Here is a 12,136-nt window from a genome sequence, read left to right on the forward strand (position 1 = left end):
GCAAGAAGAGGATATTGCCTCCGAATTTAATCCTAATGCATGGATTTTAATGAAATTTTGGGCCTAGCCTCTACTTATCTCCTAATTCAAAGTCTACCCTATGCCGATGTGTGCTTTTATCTTGGGGGTGGTTCCCACCTATTCTAGGGGTGGAAAAATTTTTGGTTAAAATTACCACGGAATTCGCTAGAGAAACTAATTCTAATCAAAAACTCTTCTATAATTTTTTTTTGAAAACTCAATACTTTTTGAGATATTCGTAGTTGAAAATTGGCCATTTTCATTGAAACATAATAAATACCTTTTCGAATGGTTTTTTGCGAATACCTTAAAAACTTTGCATCTAACTAAAAAAACTATATTAAACATTTTTTAGGCTATAAAAAAATAAAGATACACTTGCCTTCATAAATCTTCTAGTTATAATACAAAAAGAGATATGGAAGGTGAAAATAGTTTGTTTTTTGGTACATTCTCAAATTGGTGTATTTAACTTGAAATAACAGAGAAACGGTCAACTTTAGGTGTATAATGCTACTAATACCTTTTGTAGTGCTTGAAATGACCTTTAAAATGAGCTATATTAGAGGTCCATTACATTAAAACTAAGCGAGATATGCTGCAAACAAAATTGATAACTAATGTATTTTAAGAAAAAACGAGAAGTTATTTTAATCCCCATCCACCAAAATGTAAATGCATCGTTTTTCTTCTACAATACCTTTTATTATAGTGTTATTTCTATGTTCAAAAAGTTAGACGGGTTTAAAATGAATGGTTTTTGAAAAAAAAAAGATCAAATTATAGAGCGCATTTTTAAATTTTCTTAAAAATCTTCCATTTTCTCCATGTAACTTAAAAATGATAAGAGATACAGTAATGAAAAATAAAAAGGAAATTTATATCTGAAAAAGCCCTATATTTTTGTGTAGTAACTTTTTTTCGTATCTCTTATCTTTTTCGAGTTACATGGAGGAAAAGGAAGATTTTTAAGAACATTTAAAAATGCGCTCTATAATTTAATCTTATTTTTTTTTTCAAAAACTGTTCATTTTAATGCAGTCCAACTTTTTAAACATAGAAATAACACTATAATAAAAAGTATTGTAAAAGGAAAACGATGTATTTAAGTTGTGATGGATGAGATGGTTAAATATACTTCTCATTTCTTCATCAGTCATTAATTTTTTGCAGAATATCTCGCTTAGTTTGAATGTGATCGACATTTAGTTTTGCTCATTTTAAAGCTCTTTTCAAGCCCTACAAAAGTTATTAGTATCATTATACACCTAAAATCGACAGTTTCTCTGTTATTTCAAGTTGAATAAATCGATTTGAGCATGCAGCAAAAAAAAAACAAACTCTTCTTACCTACCATACCCCTCTTTGTATTTTAACTAGAAGATTTATGAAGGATCAAATCTCTTTGTTTTTTTATAACTTACAGAAATATTTTATATAGTTTTTTTGATAGATGCAGAGTTTTTAAGGTATTCGCAAAAATCCGTCCGAATAGGTGTAATTTTTCAATGAAAATGGCCAATTTTCAACCACGAAAAACTCAAAAAGTATCGAGTTTTCAAAAAATAATTTTACTAATGAAGTAAAAACCTCACATGTAGGTAGGTGGTATATAATTTATTAAAAATTTTTTTCTAAAAATGATCCAAGATGGATAAAATCACAAACGTTTTCGGACCAATCAGTCCATCATCAGGTGGTAGAAACTTCAGATCCAAAGTAGTTGGAACTAGCTACATATTTAGGTCAAAAGACCTTAATGTAATAATAATTATGCCATTTAGGCTACAAAAATGTCGACAATTAGTCGATGTCACAAGAAATTAAATTGCAACGGTATTACAAAGTGGTCTTCATCTTGGCCTCAAACTGACAGACTCTGGCTTGAGGACAAGATGAAGACCACTTTGTAATACCGTTGCAATTTAATTTCTTGTGACATCGACTTATTGTCGACATTTTTGTAGCCTAAATGGCATAATTATTATTACATTAAGGTATTTTGACCTAAATATGTAGCTAGTTCCAACTACTTTGGATCTGAAGTTTCTACCACCTGATGATGGACTGATTGGTCCGAAAACGTTTGTGATTTTATCCATCTTGGATCATTTTTAGAAAAAAATTTTTAATAAATTATATACCACCTACCTACATGTGAGGTTTTTACTTCATTAGTAAGTTTTTATTATGGTATACAGCCAATGAGAGGAATCTTTTCCTTTATATTCAAAAAATAATTATAGAACAGTTTTTGCTTAAAATTAGGTTCTCTAGCCTTTTCCGTGGCTATTTTAACCAAAACATTTTTCACCCCCGAGAAGGGGTGGGAACCACCCCCAAGATAAAAGCGCACATCGGCATAGGGTAGACATTAAAGACCTTGTTTCTTGAGCTATTCCCTACTTACTGTGAGAATATCAAGTAAATCGATGTAGTAGGATGGAATTCGGAGCCAAACACCCTCATTGATTGCCCTACTGGCTTATTCAAAGTCCTGAACAGGATCTTTTTTGGCTGGTTTCCCTGGACTATTAAAAAATGATTAAAGTAAATACAACAAATTCTTGATTTCATCGGGCTTCTGTCGACCGATACTACTGAATTATTTATAGCCTTTAATATATTTTTGTTTCCGTTTGTTAAATTGCCTGGAAATACTTAGTTATTACTACAATCTTTGGATTTTATATGGTGCAGTGAACAGAATGTACAGAAAACCTCAAATTGCACATATAAAATTTATATTCAATTATCTAAATAATACGAAAATGATATTTTACAACTGTTCCGTCGGTTTTGGAAAATTGGGATCGGTCACGGAAGCTAATTTTTATTTTAAACTATTCCAAACATTATTTTTTAAATTATTTCCCCAAGTTATTGCCTTTATATTCCACGTATAAACGTCAAATCTTTATTAATGTATATCTAAATAATTATTTTATTCCAATTTCTATTAATATTATTGATTTCTTAACTTTCTGTTTCGTTTTACTATTTTTCTTCCAAAAATTGTTGGCCCTCTCTCTCTCTCTCTCTCTCTCTATCTTTCTCTCTCTCTCTCTCTCCTCTCTCTCTCTCTCTCTCTCTCTCTCTCTCTCTCTCTCTTTCTCTCTCTTATCCGCTAAATATCTCATCCGTATCTTTTAATTATTTTCTATCGTTAACTTTTGCTCGCATTGAAACGCAAGGGCTAATTTAATCCCAGGCATAAACTTTCAATAGTTCTGTGCCACACTTCATTTGTCATTTGGTCACCATTTCCCTTCCCATTCTGTCAAAGTCAGTATCTTCTTAAGATGGAAGTGGCAGAGTGTTTTTATAATTTTTGTTTCTACTTAAGGCACTATTTCTCAGCAAAATTCATTTAAATCGTCCATAATCTCTTGGGGTGAGTAACAATTTAATTTTTGATTTTATTAAATTTAATATTTAACCAATATTTCCAGAGCCTATTTTACCATTAGGTCCATGAGGCACGTGCCTCGGGCCCACATTTTAATGGGGCCCGGAAAGATCACTAAAAATTTTTTTATTGCAATAACAAAATAAATTTTCTAAATTCTTTCATTCTCTTCATTTAAAATTGCGTTGGACCAATTAAGCGGAGATTCAAACCAAAAAGGATGACGTCAAAAGAAGCAAATGATTTTTCAGAGAAAATGAATACATTAGAGTTAGAGTCTATTCTTATGACGACGATTTGGAATAAAATTTGGGACCGAGTAAATGCAACCATAAAAAGTGACAGTAGTGTGTGAACTTTACAATAGCTTAATCAAATTATGTATACAGAAAAGAAGACAAAAATTTTCAGAAATTGAAAATAAAGCTAAAAAATTGTAGTCGATACCTAAGCCTTTTATATAAAGATGAGCTTTCCTGAGGACGGAAAACAAATTTTCCGTCCGAGGAAAAGTTCTTGAAACGATTTTTTTAAAAGGACTTGAAAATTTTAAAATAAATATTTGTTTACCTATTTGTGATACTTTAATTATGCAACTAGCTATAAGAAAAAATGCTTATAATTCTGGAAACTATATTTTAAACATCTTGTTCACAGACAATAGTGAAACAATAAACTTAAAATCTATTACCGAATATTAGGTATAAGAATTATATCGATGTTGATGATTTAGTGGAAGAAGATAGTCCGTGTGGTAAGACCGCTCCCGTCTGAAAAACATTTCTAATTCGGTTTCTCTGCGGATTCATATCCAAAAATGAAGGGTGCCGGACGGAATTTTTGGGCAGAAATTGTTTAAACAATTTTTTTAAACAAATACATAAGATTACCTTTTCATGCTCAAAAAAATATATTTTTATGTTTTTTGGGTCATTCTAAACCAGAAAGGTATCTTGTGATTTTTCTCAAAAATTTACAGTTTTCGAGTTATAGGCGATTTAAAATCTAAAAAATGCGAAAATGCGCATTTTCGAGGCTTAAAAACTCATTTTTAAATTAGTATTTTTAAGGGTGCCAATAACTTGTATTAAAGTTTAAACATTCCTTTTCAAGATTCCGAAGAGTGATCGGGTCTAATTTCAAGTTAGACCGTAGTTTTTTAATTGTTAATTATCGTGTCCATCCGGATTTTTGCCGGTGCGGCGCGCACTATTTTCAAACATCTCCTATTTTCCTCCGAAAAATATTTTTTCTAGATTCTTTGGGAGATTCTAAATAAAATAAGTTTCTTGACATTTTCCTCAAAAGTTAGTAGTTTTAAAGTTATAAGCGATTTAAAATGCGAAAATGTGTTTTTTTGTCATTTTTCGGATTTTAAGTCGCTTATAACTTTAAAACTATTAACGTTTGAGAAAAATGTAAAGTAACTTATTTTATTTCGAATGTCATAAAGAATCTAGAAAAATATTTTTCGGGGGAAAATAGGAGATTTTGAAAAAAGTGCGAGCCGCACCGGCAAAAATCCGGATGGACACGCATAAATTACAATTAAAAAACTACGGTCTAAATTAAAGTTAGACCCGATCGCTCTTCGGAATCTTGAGAAGGAATGTTTAGACTTTAGTCGAAGTTATTGGCACCCTTAAAAATACTAATTTAAATATGAGTTTTTAAGCCTCGAGAATGCGTATTTTCGCATTTTTTAGATTTTAAATCTCCTATAACTCGAAAACTGTCAATTTTTGAGAAAAATCACAAGATACCTTGCTTGTTAAGAATGACCCAAAAACCATAAAAATATATTTTTTGGAGGAATAAAAGGCGATATTATGTATTTGTTTAAAAAAATTGTTAAAACAATTTCTGCCCAAAAATTCCGTCCGACACCATTCAGATTTGTTTAAAAGGGACATTTTTGAATATGAATCCGCAGAGAAACCGAATTAAAAATGTTTTTCAGACGGGAGCGGTCTCACCACATGGACTAAGTGGCACATTGTAAAGAACTTTGCAGCACATCTAATATCTTACAAAATCCGCAAAGTATGATGATCTATTTTATTGAAAATAACATCATATCGACGTTTACAAATCTAGAAACGTTGCTTAAAATTTATTTAAATATAGATATCTACCTATTAGCAATAGCAACGCTTCAGATGAAAGATCTTTCTAGGTACTGAAAAGAGTAAAGTCGCATTTAAGAAATTCTCTAAATCAATAAAGTCTGTTGTTTTTGGCTATTTTAAATATAGAAAATGATATATTACAAAAAATTGATACAAATAGTAGGAAAGCCTTGGGTTCTAAATTTGTAGTTACTAAAGCGTCATGGGGACCTGTTGGGTTGTGAAAATTAGGTTCTAAAACCAAAAAAAGTTAAGTCAAGTTTTCCATTTTAGTGGGATTTTCCATTTTTTAATTTAATTTTCCATTTCCAACAATCGTTCTTTCCGATTATAGCGCCATCTATCCATAATTCGAAAAAATGTCTCGAATAAAAGTTACTTATTTTTTTGTAAGGAATCCAAATCTGAAAAATAAAAAATGGGGGTTCCTATTTCATATTTTAAAGTAACTCGTGTCGTGTTTGGTGTCACTCGATAGATTTTTAAAAAATAATGAACACGCATTTTTCGATGTTATTTTGTTGATTTCGTCCATTTCGTTTCATTTAGGTTATAGGTATTTAGGGGCCCGAAAATTGTGTAGTGCCTCGGGCCTGATTTGAAGTGAAATAGGCTCTGAATATTTCTAATTGTCTTTTTATATTTCCTATTTTTTGGACATTACTTTTTGTACATAATCTCAATTCTCTCCAAAGGGCAGTCAATGAGGGTGTTTGGCTCCGAATTCCATCCTACTACATCGATTTACTTAATATTTTCACAGTAAGTAGGGAATAGCTCAAGAAACAAAGTCTACCCTATGCCGACGTGGGCTTTTATCTTGGGGGTGGTTCCCACCCCTTCTCGGGGGTGAAAAATGTTTTGGTTAAAATAGCCACGGAAGAGGCTATAGAAGCTAATTTTAAGCAAAAACTGTTCTATAATTATTTTTTGAAAACTCAATACTTTTTGAGTTATTCCTGGTTGAAAATTGGCCCTTTTCATTGAAAAATGACACCTTTTCGGACGGGTTTTTGGGAATACCTTAAAAACTATGCATCTAACAAAAAAACTATGTAAAATATTTCTGTAGGTTATAAAAAAACAAAGAGATTCGTTCCTTCATAAATCTTCTAGTTAAAATACAAAGAGGGATATGGTAGGTAAGAAGAGTTTGTTTTTTTGCTGCATGCTCAAATCGGTGTATTCAACTTGAAATAACAGAGAAACTGTCGATTTTAGGTGTATAATAATACTAATAACTTTTGTAGTGCTTGAAAAGACTTTAACATATGCAATACTAAATGTCGATTAAATTCAAACTAAGCGAGATATTCTGCAAAAAATTTGATGACTAATGTATTTTAAGAAGAAATGAGAAGTTTATTTAACCCCTCATCCATCAGAATTTAAATACATCGTTTTTCTTCTACAATACTTTTTATTATAGTGTTATTTCTATGTTCAAAAAGTTGGATTGGAATAAAATGAATGGTTTTTGAAAAATAAATAAGATCGAGATACGAAAAAAAGATACCACACAAAAATGTAGGGCTTTTTCAGACAAAAATTTCCTTTTTATTTCTCATTACTGCATCTCTTATCATTTTTTAGTTTCATGGAGAAAAAGGAAGATTTTTAAGAAAATTAGAAATGCCCTCTAAAATTTTATCTTTTTTTTCAAAAACCATTAATTTTAAACCCGTCCAACTTTTTGAACATAGAAATAACACTATAATAAAAGGTATTGTGGAAGGAAAACGATGCGTTTACATTTTGTTGGATGGGGGTAAAATTATTTCTCATTTTTTCTTAAAGTACATTAGTTATCAATTTTGTTTACAGCATATCTCGCTTAGTTTTAATGTAATGGACCTTTTATATAGCTTATTTTAAAGGTATTTTCAAGCACTACAAAAGGTTTTAGCAGCATTATACACGTAAAATCTACCGTTTCTTTGTTATTTCAAGATAAATACACCAATTTGAGAATGTACCAAAAAACAAACTATGTAATTTCTATACCTAGAATACCTCCTACCATATCTCTTTTTGTATTATAACTAGAAGATTTATGAAGTCAAGTGTCTCTTTGTTTTTTTATAATCTAAAAAAATGTTTAATATAGTTTTTTTAGTTAGATGCATAGTTTTAAAGGTATTCGCAAAAATCCGTTCGAAAAGGTAATATGTTTCAATGAAAATGGCCAATTTTCAACCACGAATATCTCAAAAAGTATTCAGTTTTCAAAAAAAAATTATGGAACAGTTTTTGCTTAGAATTAGGTTCTCTAGCGAATTCCTTATTCTCTAGCTTGGAAAAAATTTTCCACCTCTATGAAGGGGTGGCAACCACCCCCAAGATAAAAGCACACATCGGCATAGGGTAGACTTTGAGTTAAGAGATAAGTAGAGGCTAGGTCCAAAATTTCATTAAAATCCATGCAGTAGGATAGAATTCGGAGGTAATATCCTATTCTTGCTCCCTTTGACTGGCGTGTTTATTTTCAATTTTATTAATGAAAGGTATATGTATGTAAAATATTTTGCTGATTTAACTAATTATAATAATTGTAATTTTTAAAAAATATGGCAAGTGAGCCTCGAGAACGTTTTAATGTTTAAAAAAATCAATGGGAAAATCCCAATAATTTTAGTTTTAATGTTTCTAATACAAAATTATTTTAGTTTTTCGGATTTAATAAAAATTCTGTTCCCTTCTCTCGGTAGGGATCCTAATCTACATCGTGGACGATGAATAACCACCACAACCATCTTCTTCTTCTTCAAATGCAAATCCACTAATGGATGTTGGCGACCACATTTTCCATTAACTCCATTTTCCATAAAAATTCTGTTCCCTTCTCTCGGTAGGGATCCTAATCTACATCGTGGACGATGAATAACCACCACAACCATCTTCTTCTTCTTCAAATGCAAATCCACTAATGGATGTTGGCGACCACATTTTCCATTAACTCTCTGTTTCTTGCAATGTGTATCAGTGATTGTATGTCGGTAATCCCTGTCCATTGCCTTATGTTTCGGAGCCAGGACATTTTCTTGCGTCCTATTCCTCTCTTGCCTTCAATTTTACCCTGGATTATAAGTTGAAGGAACTGGTATTTTTCGTTTCGCATGATGTGACCCAAATACGCCGTTTTTCTTTTCTTGATGTTTTCGAAAAGCTGACGTTCTTGGTTGATTCTTTTAAGGACATCCACATTTGTGACTTTTGCCGTCCATGGTATCTTTAGGATACGGCGATAAAGCCACATTTCGAAGGCTTCTAATCTGTTTATATCCCTCGTTTTGAGTGTCCAGCCCTCTATGCCATATAGCAGGACCGACCACACGTAGCATTTAGTAAACCTTAGTCTCAGTGTACGGTCGAACTCTGAGCAGCTCAGTACCTTCCTGAATTTTACGAAAGCTTGTCGAGCTTGCTCAATGCGACATTTTACTTCCCTGTCCGATGCCCAGTCTTCAAAAAGCCACGTTCCTAGGTATTTGAATTTGCTCACTCTCTCAATGGACTTAGTATTCAGTGTTATGGTGGAGTTTTCAAATGCATCCAAGTTTCTGGAGATGATCATGAATTTGGTCTTTTTGGTATTAATCTCTAATCCCATTCGCTTAGTGTATTCTCCGATTATAGTGACAAGTTGTTGAAGATCTGCTGTTGTCGCAAATTAAGACAGCATCATCAGCATATCGTATGTTGTTGATTAATACTCCATTCACTTTGATTCCCATCTCTGCATCTTCCAAAGACTCTTGAAATATGGCTTCCGAATAAATGTTAAACAAAAGAGGGGAAAGCACACATCCCTGCCGAACACAACAACCATCACGTGTAACTAAAATAAAGACTGCAGCTGTCTTCAAGACCACACCGGCTTCTTGAAGATATTCAAATGGTCAACATCTAAGTCTAAGGCATACCAACATCATCTGGAGCCAACAATGTCCAACATCATCCTCCACACAGCAAGCACGCAATCCACAGTTCCATAAATCATTTTATTGTAAAGCTATTCCTTAGTACCTCTAGAAGCATTACTAGGGGAGTGCATATAGATTTTAACTTCGGAAAAAATCAAACAAGATAGAACTTTTTGTAATTTTATTAAGAAATGTTTAATAAACGACACATCAAAAAGTTCTACTCAAGAAGTGGGTGCTTCAGTTTTTATTAAACAAATGAACTGCGAAATTAGATGTTTTTTAAATAACTCCGAAAATATAAATTTTAGAAAAAAACTGACTTGTCCATTGAAAAAATCAGAAAATTTTACAAAAAAAACCTTATATAAAGAATTTTCTAAAATTAAATCTGTATCTTCTATAATTTTTTATTTGTAACGCTAAAGTCACCCTTCTCACAAACATTGGCGCACTGTAAACAAGCGTACGGCGAAGTGCACGGTTGAGTTATTTTAATGTATTTCTTTAACTAATGGATCAAATAAAATTTTACAAATTGAACATGAAAGAAGAGTAATTAAGCTATCTTATGGTTATAATAAAAAGAAATTAAATATATGGGCATAAGTACGGTGTGGGCAGAAAGTGAGCCTTACATGAATTTTGTTCTTTTTGTTCTTGTGAGCCTTACATGAAAGCATCTCACTAAATGATGTTTCATTAAAAAAATCTCAAAAATTTAATTCAAATGATATGACGTCTTAAAAAAATGTAATTTTTGAAATCTTCGTAGTTTTATAGATCTATTAGTAACTATTGTTACTGTTAGTAACAGATCTATTAGAGATTTAAAAGTGCTTTATTAAAGCTTAGGATGCAATCTTTAAAATACACTAAACTATTTTACTTTAGAAATGAAATAAACTCTTTCTTTTTGAGAAAATTAAGAAAGATAACAAAAATGTAATACAAAAACCGAAAATTACCAGCTAAAAAAATGTTTATACAAAGTGATCAAAACTTTTTTCTGTAAAACTTACCTAAAATACATTAAATAATAAGCTTCAACAATAATAAATGTTCAGCAAAAAAATTTTTCTGTAGCTCTTATACAGTATGTCTGCGTAACTTGGAACCTATTGATAACTTTTTTATTATCAGTTTTACGAAAAAAAGTTATTCTTTTTAAAATACTCTGCATCGTATATACTCTAAGATGAAATCATCAAACATCAAATTTAATTAATTTTATACGAGGTATGTCAAAAAATATGAATTTCACTCAAGAGTAAAGTACCTTTACATTTCACAATATAGAAAATAGTTATTAAGAAAAGTTGTTTGGAATTAAAAAAATTGTTTTAGTGTTCAATTAGATCCTTCTAATTAAAATATTGTGAATAATAAAGGCACTTGTCTCTTAACCCGGCACCTGCCACGTGGCTTTGCAAGGCATCAACTGCCACGTGGGGTGCTCACAGCACCCCTTAAAAATTTTCTGTGATCTACTTGTTTATAAACAAAATAATGTGTTGAGTTAAACAAGAATATAAAAAAGCATGTTTTATTAACTTATTAGCTACTAATATATTATAAAAGTTAAAAAATAAAATTAAAAAGGTGTTATAAGCAAATTAGCAAGTACCAACCCATAATAAATGAAGTGATGTAAAATATCTACGAAAATTAAAGTTTATTGAGTATAGAGAATATATTAATAATTTAGATCAGTTATTACAATAAAAAAATGTAAATCTGACCTGTTTATCAAAAACATAAAAAAATTTTACTGCCAGATGATGACACCCCAATTCGAATTTAGAGCTACAATTTCAGAATGACACTAAATAACCACTTCAAACACAAACAGATCTATGCTATATAATATTATTGAAAGCTACTATGACGCACAGGACGGTTAACAAATTTGAAATACCAAATATTTGATGAAAATGTGTTATGGGGTGCTGGTAGCACCCCACGTGGCAGGTGGCGGGTTAAAAAAAATTCATATTTTTTACATACCTCGTATGAAATTAAAAAAGTTTTATATCTGATGGTTGTACCTTAGATTTTAAACCAGGAAGAGCATTTTATGAAGAATAACTTTTTTTCGTAAAAGTGATAATAAAATAGTTATCATAATTGTAATAAAATGATGATGAGTATCCGTAATTTGAGAAAAAATCAAAATAATTTTTTTTTTCGATTAGAATGATGTAATTGTATATTTAAACATAGATTTTAATTTCAAACAAGTTTTCATAATAGCGTTTTTTAATATTCTGGAATATCAAGGTACTTTACTCTTTAACGAAATTCATATTTTTGACATAACTCGTATAAAATTGATAAAATTTGATATCTGATGGTTGAGTTTTAGATTTTTGACCATCCAGAGCATTTTATGAAGAATAACTTTTTTTCGTAAAATTTATAATAAAAAAGTTTTCCATGTGGTTCCTAGCTAAGCAGACATACTGTATAAGAGCTTCTGTATAAGAATTTTCAAATTGCAATGCCATATTCGGATTCAGCATAATCAAAAACAAAATAGAAACATATTTGATCAAAGTAAAATGATGAATTTAATGATATTGTTAAAATTATTTATACAAAACAATTGTTATTGTTTAAACAATTAATAAACAATTAGCGGCCAAATCTGCGAG

Source organism: Diabrotica virgifera, chromosome 9 (genome assembly GCF_917563875.1).
Source record: "Diabrotica virgifera virgifera chromosome 9, PGI_DIABVI_V3a".
NCBI lineage: Eukaryota > Metazoa > Arthropoda > Insecta > Coleoptera > Chrysomelidae > Diabrotica > Diabrotica virgifera.